The sequence below is a fragment of the Diabrotica undecimpunctata genome, chromosome 2 (genome assembly GCF_040954645.1).
Source record: "Diabrotica undecimpunctata isolate CICGRU chromosome 2, icDiaUnde3, whole genome shotgun sequence".
Lineage (NCBI taxonomy): Eukaryota > Metazoa > Arthropoda > Insecta > Coleoptera > Chrysomelidae > Diabrotica > Diabrotica undecimpunctata.
Genome location: NC_092804.1, coordinates 13,008,616 through 13,021,136, shown reverse-complemented (window position 1 = coordinate 13,021,136; position 12,521 = coordinate 13,008,616).

Genomic DNA, 12,521 nt, shown 5'->3' with positions numbered 1-12,521 from the left:
CAAAATGAGTAAAGAAAATAATGACACTTATTCACAGTTCTTATCTAAATCCGAAACTATATTAATAACAAATGATAATATAAAAGAAACAAATGAAAAGATTACATCATTTTCACAAAATTTAGCATTGTTTGTTTCCGTAGATTTAAATTTTAATGAGATCGTTCAGAAACAAATAAATAAACAATTCAGTCATATAGAAAAATTGAAAGCCAAAAATCCAAGACTAAATGACATTATATATATTTCTGATCAAAATAAAAACTTTTATTACATATTTATAAAAAATAATTATTGGGACAATACCTCTTATGAAGATATATTTAATTCCCTAATAAAATTAAGAGACTGGTTATTAAACGATAAAATATTAAAAATTTGCCTACCCAGAATAACTTTTAGCTACGATAAATTAAGTTGGGGAAAAATTAGATCTATGATTAGATTTATTTTTAGAAAAACTGATATATCTATTATCATTTATCATGATATACTAACAAATCCTGAACCTGAGGAAATAACTACAATATTACAAGAGAATCACACTAGTCCTACGGCTGGACACTCTGGTTTTCATCGGACATACAATCGTATAAAAAAACATTTCAAATGGAATAATATGAAAAATGATATTAAAAACTTTATAAAAACCTGTGAATCTTGTCAGAAAAATAAACTCGTTAGAAAAAAATTCGTAAAGCCCATGGAGATAACAACAACAAGCTCAAATCCATTAGAAAAAATATTTTTAGATATAGTAGGTCCTTTACCTTTAACCGAGTCAGGTAATAAGTTCATATTAACATTACAAGATGACTTAACAAAATTTTCTCAAGCTTATGCAATTCCGAATCATGAAACCAAGACTATCGCTGAAAATCTGGTTCGTGGATTTATTTGCAAGTTTGGAAAACCCGATATAATAGTTACTGATCAAGGCCGAGATTTTACTTCCAAATTATTTTCTCAAATCGCCAAGCTTTTTAAAATCAGACATATAAATTGTACTGCTTATCATCCAGAATCAAATGCTGCATTAGAAAGGAGTCACGCTACTTTAGCAGACTACCTTAAACATTATATTAAAGCTGATCAATCCGATTGGGACGAATGGCTAGATTTTGCTATGTTTTCATATAATACAACTAATCATACTTCAACCAAATTCACACCATATGAACTAATATTTGGATATACACCTAATCTACCTAGCAGTATAATACGACCAGTAGAACTCAAATATACATATGAAGATTATTTAGATAATTTAACACTTAAGCTTAGAAAATCTCATGAGTTAGCAAAAACGAATCTATTAGAATCTAAAGTAGTCAGTAAAAAATATTATGACCAAAAGATTAATGACACCGTTTTCTTAGAAGGACAATTAGTATATCTCCAAAATGAGCAAACAAAGAAGGGTCAAACCAAAAAACTTACACAAAATTATAATGGACCTTATAAAATTCTAGAGATAAATTCTCCTGTCAATTGCACAATTTTAGTAAATAAAAAACCAATAAAAGTTCACATGAATAGATTGAAACATGCTTTTGTTTCAGGTATGCAATAATATGGCTGACAAATAGTGAACAAATTCACAAGAAATATACCAATACTCCTATCAACAAATCACCTGGAATCTATTACGAACACATAAAAAATGTTCAATTTATTGAAACTCATTGGAACATATTAAGTCATATTCCTTTACAACCTTTTACAGACAAATTAAATTTTGTAGATCTCACCTATCAAAAAACATTAAGACTGTGTCAAAACAAACCAGTTCTTATTGAATTACGATTATGCGATACTTCACTAAAACTCTTAGGACAAATCATACCTAGACTCTTTCAAGATGAACAAACTTTAAAAACATAATTCTGCATGAACATTTTAGACCAAAACGCGCTCTATTTAATGCAATTGGATCTGTTTTCAGGACCTTATTCGGTACCTTAGACAGTGATGATGCTGAAAATTTCAATAATGCTATTAACAAAGCTGAAAGTAACGAAAATCATCTTCTTGATTTACTAAAACAACAAATTCATGTAGTAAAAGCCACGATTGCAAATTTTAATAACTCTATTACAAATCTAGACCGAAACAAAGTGATTTTTGATAAAAATTTTGAATCAATTACCAATTACACAGATAAAATGAATAATAAATATTTTAATTTAGATTTAAAACAAAAAATTGAAGAACATTTTACCTTACTAACTTTCTTTATAACAGAATTACAACAAGAATATTCTACTTTAATAAACGTTATTCTATTTGCAAGAAATAATAACCTTCATCCTTCTGTTATAACACCTGAGCAACTAATTCAAGAATTATCTAAAACGGTAACGCATTTACCTAGTACATCGACTTATCCATTTCCATTGACTATCGATTATGCTCATAAATATTTCGATATCATTTTACTTAAATATATATATTTTGATAACAAGATTTTAATTACGGTTAGTATACCTTTGGTTAGTAATACTCCTTATTCTCTTTTTAAACTAATATCTCTTCCTATAATTCATCCAACATTAAAGAGACTTACCTTTATTCTTCCATCTGTCAAATATCTTGTTCTTTCAGAAAATAGAAACATTTATGTTACTATTGATACATTAGAAGACTGTTATTCATTAGATGAAGAAAAACTTATTTGCAAAAATCCTGATACTTTCCGATTTACACACACTAATCCAATTTGTGAAACTGAATTGTTAACTTCAATAACAAACATACCATCTAGTTGCGATACTCGTATAATTCAAACAGAATATGAAATTTGGCATAAATTAAACAAACCAAATTCTTGGATATATGTTTTACCCAAACCAACAGATTTAACTTTAAGCTGTCAGACTAGTACGCCAATATCTATTGTTCTTTCAAACACAGGTATTTTTTCTACTTCGAATAATTGCAAAACTTACACCGGATCAACTATTTTGATATCTGTCTCAAATCCAAAAGAAAGTAATTTTCAGTCTATCATTCCAGATTTATCCCTTCCAGAAGTCTGTTGTGATGATATTAAGATAAATAATGAATCCAAATTACACCTTGTTCCCTTACAATTAAATAATCTCGATCGAGATGCATTAAATTTAGCAAGCCATAAACTAGATAATTTAGAGAAAATGACCTCAGAAACAAATATTAATTTTTCAGACACAATAAAAAATAGTTCTTATTTCACTTATGCAATCTTATTTTTGATAAAATGTATGTTACTTTATATTTTATACAGGATAATTAAATATTTTTACCGACGATTTCGTAGAAATCCGTCACATAGTTGTCAACAAATTACAAATTGTTTAACACTAAATATATGTCAAAGTAAACGAAAACATGTACATGAGACAGATTTAAGTATAGATTGTAAACATAATAAAGACAATAATTATAGTGAATCCAAAAAGTGTGAAGAGACTAGTTTCACAGAGACTACACCGATAAGACGAAGTGAAAGACTATCGAGACTAAAAGAAACTATTTAAATGTGTTAAAATAAAATAATAATGTATACAAATGTTTTATACCATTTAAATGAAAATTCATTTTACAATTATTTTCATTCTTACAAAAGGAGGTGTAATGTACCTACCTACTCACATGTAAGATAATTAAAGTATCTATGTATTTCTATATAGTTTTTAGTCACCTGGTATATGTTATTTACAATTATGAAAAGTTCTCATGTATAATCACTAATAATTATTTGCTGTTAGAAATCAGAATCAATACTCTTCATAAATATTTTCCTATTTAGAATAAATAAGTTTCGCTAGTTTATTCACCTAATACTTCGTATCTATGGAATAATAATAATTTATTTCTCTTATTTCTTTGTTCGATAAGCTATCCGTATTTGCTATTTTAATATTAATATTTGAGTCCAATCTCTTGTACTCAAATCCATCCAGAAACATCGTTAAATAATTGTAGATAACAGAACTTATATATTCATAGTTTTAAGAAATAACAAGCAGAGTGTAATTTTCATCCTCTAATATAATAAATTTATACATGTCAATATATTCTGTTTAATTCCAAAACAAAGAGTTAGTCCGGAGAAGAAATAAACGCATAGTATTCCATAACAAAAGTACCTAATAATTAAAGAAGCAATTGCCTTATTATGTTTTTTTAGTTTAGTATACCAAGTTAAAAATATGGTATAATATCCCTTCTTCTTCTTCTTCCTTCTTGTATGTAGGTTTTAAAGCCTGTTTCTTCTTCAATATTAGCCTCCTAAATTATTTAAATTATCGCACCATCTTCTTCTTGGTCTTCCAATACTTCTTCGTCCATTTGCTGACATCTCGTGCTGTTCGTACTATCCTATCCTCTTTCATTCTACTAATGTGTTCGTTTGACTCCTGTTTCCGTTTTATCACCCATCCATTTATGTCTTCTATACTGCATGCTCTTCTTATGTTTTCGCTTGTCTCCCTATCCAACAGACTTTTCCCTAATATTCGTCGAGGTGTTTTCATCTTTGTTGTTTCTAGTAGTCGTGTGATTTTTAATGTGTCAGGTCTTGTCTCCACTGTGTATGTTAATATAGGTCTAATTGCTGCTTTATAGATTCTTGGTTTTGTGTCTTGTCTTAGGTGTTTGTTCTTTCAGAATGTGTCATTAAGAGATCCCGCCGCTTTTCGATCTTCGTAACTAGTTATATCTTCCCGGATATGTAAATCTTGCTTTTTGCTTTATTATTTTCCCATCATTTTCGATTTTACATCGTAGTGGGTATTTAGATGTTGTCATACATTTAGGTTTTTTTTGCTAATATTATCATATTGTATTTCTTGGCTGTTATATCGAAGATGTGTGTTAATCTTTGGAGCTCGTCTTCTGTCTCGGCGATTAATGCGGTGTAGACTACGTAACATAATATTTGGATTTCTTTGTTACCCATTCTGTAACCAACCTTTACGTACTGCTTGTATTATTTCGTCCATTATTATATTAAATATAAGTGGGCTTAACGAGTCACCCTGTCTGACTCCGCTTTGTACTGGTATACACTGTGTTAGTTTTCCATTTATCTTTGCCTATATTCGATTATGGAAGTAGATGTTTTCGATGGTTTGTATAATAATGATTGGTATGTTTCTATTATACAGTAGGTGTAAGACGTCTTCGACTTCGATGCGATCGAAAGCCTTTGTCAGGTCTATCAAACATAGATATGCTGGTTTATTGTACTCGGTGGCCTTTTCTGTGATTTGCCTTAGTACAAATACTGCGTCTACGCAGGATCTTCCGGATCTGAATCCTTGTTGTACATCTGATAAAGATGTTAGTTTATTGATTTTGTTGGTTAGAACTTTTGTGGTAAGCTTACGTGCGATATTCAGTAGATTTATACCTCTATAATTGTTGGGGTCTTGTTTATCTCCTTTCTTGAACGTTGGTATCATTATGCTGTTTCTCCATGCTTCTGGTATCTTGCAGAACAATATTAGTTTTTTTATAAGTTTTGTCATCTCTAGAGTTATACTTTCTCCTCCGTGTTTTAGAAGCTCGTTAGATATTCTGTCTGGTCGTGGTGACTTTCTATCTTTGAGTGAATTTATATATAACATCCCATTTCCCAAAACGCATTGATCTTGATAAAAAGATTTTGCCCCAGTATGCGATAGCCATTTTTTAATCCAGTGGACATATTCTCATATTATAATAAATGGAAAGCCAGGTAAATTACCGACTGAACCTTCTTCCCATCGTCTGATAGGCTTGTTACCCTTGATGTCAAAGATATTTGAAAGACTCCTGCTAAATAAAATAAGCGAAACTGTACCACTCGAGAACATAATACCCTTACATCTGTTTGGTTTCCATCAAAAATATTCAACAATCCAACACTGTCATAGAATAAAAAATAAAAAAAATTAAAAGGAAAGACTATGTATGCCTCAGTATTTTTTAAAATTCAGTAGGCGTTTAATAAAGTCTGGCACAATGGTTTGCTATATAAAGAAAAGTCTTTACTGCCTAGCCGATGATACAGCCATTTTAGTTTCTAACAAAGACGAAAATATAGCATCTGCTAAGCTACAAAATTACTTTCATACATTAAAGAAGTGGTTGTCAAAATGGAAAATTAACGTCAATAACGAAAAATCATCCCAAATCACATTTACAACAAGAAGACACACCTGCCCACAAGTTAGTCTAAACAATGCACCCATCTCTGCTGAGTCGTAGTGAAATATCTTGGGTTGCATTTGGACCGTAAGCTCACCTGGAAGCAATACATTAACGCCAAAAAAGCTCAGCTGAATATAAAAAGTCACAACTGTCATTGGTAAACAAAATACTGCTTTACAAAGTCATACTAAAACCAGTATAGACTTACGGCGTAGAACTCTTGCCTGTAGCTAGCCTTTAACTCAAAAATTTTGCAGAAATCAAAAACATTGCGTATGATAGCTAACGCCCCTTATTGCCCATGTGTGAGCAATACAACCATCCACAATAACTTAAAGATGTCATATCATTTCACGCAAACGAAGCCAAAATTCGCAATTCAATGCACCACAGCCAAATTATCAGTGAATTATATCAGCCAGCAATGGAGAAACAAAGAGAATTGTCTCTGGACGGTACCTAAACCATGTCAATATTTTCATCACATTTACTAACTACTCAATGTACTGTTTATGAGTAGATTGTAAATATGCATTTAACAAAAATAATAAAAAAATACTTTATCCATACCTGTTGTTCCAATATATTCATATGACGTTCCCTATTAACTGATTGAACGCGCGTATCGAAGATGAGAACTTTTACACCTAGTTTATCCTGCTCACTTTAGGAGTAAAATTGGTTGTTAATCTTAATATTTTATTTAAATATACATTTAGGGTCCCATTATATTTAAATATACAACTTTTGGCCAGCTATTTTTGGTAAAATACTTGGATATTATGTTTTTTCTCCCTTCTTTCTGCTTATTTGACTCAAATGTTACTCTATAAAAAGATTGTATAATTAACCTTCCTACATGGTTTCATATTTTCCCGTCTCTGTGCCATTTAGCTTTTATGGCACATTTTAAAAATACATTTATGTGTAGTATTAAGATCTGCCTTGATTTCTTTTAACATCTCCACTATCGCAAGCTCCTTAAGATCTTATCTGTAAATTACTTTGTCACATGCTTTATACTCTTATCGAACATAATCACGAACCATTTGAAAATGATATAGAATAAGACAATCAACATAAAATGTAAAGAGAAATATCTCCATCTCTGTTTGTATATGTCGATTAAACCTTGATTATTATGAAATTATTCATACTAAATCGTAGCTAAAAATAAAAATTACCAATCAATTTAAGTTTATAGTCTTAGTTCAATTCTCTATAAATCATATTTAGTGTGCGTTCATGGTTTTCATTCTTTTGTAGAAAGGTTTAGATATGAAGTTATTCCAAAGCAATATTTGAAACTCAATACACTTTGTTGCGATGCTCCATACGTTCCTATGAACTTGTAGATTCTGATTTTTGTGTCTTGTCTAATTTGTATGTTCTAGAGCACGCACTTGTCCAATTAGTTCGTAATAAAAAACTCATTAGAGCGCTTTTCGATAATTGTAACTCCAAGGTATTTGTATGACTCAACACTTCTAATTTCACAGTGGTTTAGCACTAGATTATTTCGATCTGATTTTCCAACAACTAGATATTCGGTTTTTCCATATTTATCGTCTAATTCTAAGACCTATATTCTTTATCCAACTTTCTGATCATATATCTTACATTATCCTTATCCTAAACTAATATAACCTGATCGTATAATGAATAACCGTTTATTCCGACAGTACATCTATAGTTCACCCTTGAAGAACAATATGTTTTGTACTCTTTACGTAGAAAAAATACATTGAAATGAAAGTAGACGATTGCATTTGTTTTCAATTCACCCTCCACTGTAGGTATATTTTCGGAATAAAAGGTTATTCCTAATATCGGCATATACCGTCCATATAAGTATCCGGATTGTGCCTGCCAAGCATGGGATAAAGAATGTCAGTCTGTAGAAAAATTATTCTCCAACACTAAGACTCCCTTATCTAAACAGGAAAAATCCAATGTAGTCTATAGAGTCCCTTGTCAGGATTTTGAATTGTCCTACGTTGGACAAACTGGTCATTTCTTAAAAGGACGTCTTATTTCTCACCGAAGTGATATCAATTGTTCTAAACACACGTGTGCGTTCAATCAATAATGAACAAACCATCAGGCTGATTTTGAGAGTACAGAGATTTTAGCCACTGAAAATGATTGAGATGTGTCACATTTTCAAACAGCCTTCAACTATGAATATGCCTAATGATATTGACCATCTCAGTGAAATTTATTATTCACTCATTTTGTATAACAAGTGGAAGTCGAGTTTTCTATTTTTCCCCTGTTTTCGCTCTGAATTCTCTGAATTTGCTTTGTGAGTCAGTTGCCCCCTCTTTCCGCTCCACTTCTCCTTGTTTCATAAATGTTAGGGCAAATAACACTTGAGATCATCCTGACTTTAGCGGCCAGGTTGGTTTTCTTTATCTCAACTGTCAATTGTCTTGGGACAGTCACCTTATATTACCTAGCATTTTGTTTGAAATCATATTACCATTCTTTTCTTATAGTCCAGTCGTCAGAGAGTTGACCCCTAAAAATCATACCAACAATCTGAATTTTGCAGAGAATATTAATTTTGGGACACCAATGAAGATGCAAAAAAGTTTACCACTTTTACCCCCGGGCTTCCCTCTAAAACCCCTCTCGCAGGGAGGTAAAAACGCAAAAAAATCGATTTACTAAGAATCTGTACACCGTAGATAAAAATGTTTCAAATAAAAAATGTAGCTGAGATAATTTTAAACAAAAATGTTTATAAGCATTTTTTGTGTAGAATGAACCGTTCTCTTAGAAACAACGCTTGAAGCGACCGTAGATTTTGCATGTCAGTTACGCGTGCGAAATCAATGTTCAATAAAATTTGTATCAGCTCGACGGTAAAAATTCGATATCTTTTGATCCAAATATCCTAGCGACAAAACTCAAAATGCATTTTAAAGGCAAAGAGTGCAACTTTCGTATGCAGTTTTTATATTTTGCCGAGAATAAACTCAGTTTTTATAAAGGTGTTACATAAATTAACGTAACGAGATTTATGCCATTTTACGATTCTCCTGAGATCAATAAAATTAATCACTTTCATTGATCAGTTGTAGTAAAATTTTCACTTTTAGAGATCAATCTTTAAAACCTATGACATGAAATTTTAATTTTGAGTTGTGGTAACAAATATTCTTCTTGATGTGCCTATCCGTTACGAATGTTGGCGATCATCATGGCAATCTTTATCTTATCTGCAGCAGCGCGGAAAAGCTGCACAGATCTTGTATTGAACCAGATTCTGAGGTTCTTTAACCAAGATGTTCGTCTTCTTCCTGGACCTCGTTTTCCAAATATTTTTCCTTGCAGGATGGTTTGAAGGAGAGCAGATTCTGGATTCATTTCGCATAATATGTCCGAAGAACTGTAACTTTCGAGATTTGCTCGGTTCTTATTCATTCTTCTGAGGACCTCCTCATTTGTGATTCGGTCAGTCCACGGGATCTTAAGCATTCTCCGATATAGCCACATCTCAAATGCTTCCAGTTTTCTGCACATATCTTCGTTCAAGGTCCACGATTCAACATCATAAAAAAGGATAGAGGACACGTAGCATCGCAGCATTCTTACTTTTGTATCAAGAGAGAGGTTGTGACTCTTGAAGAAGGCCCCCATCGGATTGAAGGTGGATCTAGCTTTTCCGATGCGTGCTCTAATCTCCTGGTTGTTGGTCCATTCTTCATTTATTATGGTGCCGATGTAGTTGTAGTGCGTTACTCTTTCTACAGGAGATTGGTTGACGTAGAGTTAACCTTCTGTTATCCTTTTCTTGCTAATTATCATAAGCTTTGTCTCCTTAACGTTTACATTGAGTCCATATTGTTGACTGTAATACGTGATTTTGTTCATAAGAACTTGTAGGTCTTTAAGTTGTCCGCTAATACTATGATGTCATTTGCATATCTGATGTTGTTTAGCCGGTAACCATTTAGTAGAATACCTTTTTCAGTTTCGTGCAAAACTTCGATAAATATTCAGTGGGTTCACCTTCAACTCTGAGATTTGCTGTCTGATTCCAGTAAAGATTTCTAATTATTTCTAGATCTTGGTTGTTAATTCCTGTTTCTTTTAGTACTTGCATCATCTTGCCGGGCTGTACTCGATATAACAAATTTAAGGCATGTGAAATATGAATAAAAAACGCAGAATTTAATGTTTTCTATTACTAACAACTACACGCCAAGGGAAATGCATTTAAGAGCGTAGGCGCAAAATTTCGGGCCAATGCTATTTATATGCGTTGATTTTTTTCGAATCCTGAGAAAACTAACAAATATTTTTGAAAAATTTAAACGCAGAATGAAAGATTACATTATTACCGAGGGCCAAAAGTCCCTCAAAATAAACAAAAAGTTTTTTTGAATAAGATATTTGAACTTAAAAATCGCACTAAATTTTCTCTTCTTTCTCACCCCTGTAACTTAAAATTAAAATAAACATTATAGAAGTTTTCAGGGACTTTTGGCCGTCAATAATAATGTATTTTTTCATTATGTCTTTAAATTTTTCAAAAATACTTATTAGTTTTCTCAGGATTAAAAAAAATGAATGCATTTAAAAAGCATTGGCCCGAAATTTTGCGCCTACGCGAATGGGTGCAGTTTTTTGCAGAAGTTTTGTTCTTTTGAAGAAAGTATTAGTCTAATTAAAAAAGTTTTAAATGTTTTATCTCGTTTGTTGTGTGAAAGTTTAAATCCAGCGTGTTTTAAGCATATTTCAAATGCCTCACATTTGTTGCCAAAAATCAAAGCTAAAATTTCATGCTATAGGTTTTAAAGGTTAGGCTCTAGTAATCACAACTTTATAATGGCCAGTCAATGAAAGAGATAGATTGTATTGATCTCGTAAGAATCATAAATAATGGCAAAAATCTGAGTTTAATTGCGACAAAATACACAAATTGCATACGAAAGCTGAACGCTTATCTTTTAAAACGCGGCTTGATTTTTGTTGATAGGTCACTTGAATCAAAAGATATCGAATTTTTACCGTCGAGCTGATACAAATTTTATTGAACATTGACGTCGCGTGTGTAACTGACATGCAAAATCGACGGTCGAAGTGTTGTTTCTAAGAGAACGGTTCATTTTACACAAAAAATGCTTATTAACATTTTTGTTTAAAATCTCAGCTACATTTTTTGTTTGAAAAATTTTTTTCTACGGTGTACAGATTCTTGATAAATTGATTTTTGACGTGACAACGTCTTAAATTAGGTTGTGGCTCGGAGTCATTCATGAAAAAGTGTAACGCCTGCTCACGTCTGTTACGATGAGTCACCGAACGAGAGAGAGGCCCGCCGGACCGGCGAATGCCTTGCGTCTCTCTCCCACTCAAACATGATCGATCCGCTGCGCGCGCAGCACTAGAGAATTAGGCGCGTTGAATCGGTGCGTGCTTGTGTCTCTGTCTTTCTCGAACGTTCTTGGCGTTGGAAAACCGAGAAAGCGTCATAATACAAGTTCACACGTGTGGTTAAAGTATCGTCAGCTGTGTCTGTAGTGAAAATGTGGAGTGCTTAGATTCGTCATTTACAACAACTACAACAATAAAGGTAAATAATTGTACACTAATATTTCATTATCGTAAACTATGATTGATTGATTAATTGTTAGATTGACACAAAAGTTGAGAAACTGAGTTTATAGGTTATGTCATACTATTGACAAATGTTGATAGTGTTAAGTAAATTATTAGTTTAAATCACTCTGCAATCAATCGTAATTCAGTCGATTGAGAAGAAACAGCGCGTTTCAACTGCAAACAACTATTGTGCAATTTAATAATATTCATATCAATAAATATTCTACCGAGAAAAAGACGTTGTCACGTAAAATCTTCGCCCGTAAAACTGACTTTACAGGCAACCGATTTTTTTTTTGCGTTTTTACCCCCCTGTGAGGGGGGTTTTAGGGGGAAGCCCAGGGTTAAAAGTGGTAAACTTTTTTGCATCTTTTTTGGGGTCCCAAAAGTAATATGCTTGGCAAAATTCAGCTTGTTTGTATAATTTTTAGAGGTTCAGTATCGTTTTCGTCTCTGACGAATGGAGTAGGTATTAGAATGCTTTAAAACTGAGAATAGTCTCATTTCCACATGCGAGACAACAAGCAAAACCTTTTTGTTGTTTGGATGAGTACAGTACCTAAATTGATAAACTGTTTCATTCTTCATATAGGTGTGTCACAGTCTTTTCGCACTATTTACGTAAAAAATATACATTGAAATGAAAGTAAACGATTTCATTTCCTCTCAATTTACCCTCCACTGTAGGTATATTGTCGGAATAAAAGGTTAAGCCTGGATTTTAAGTTCAC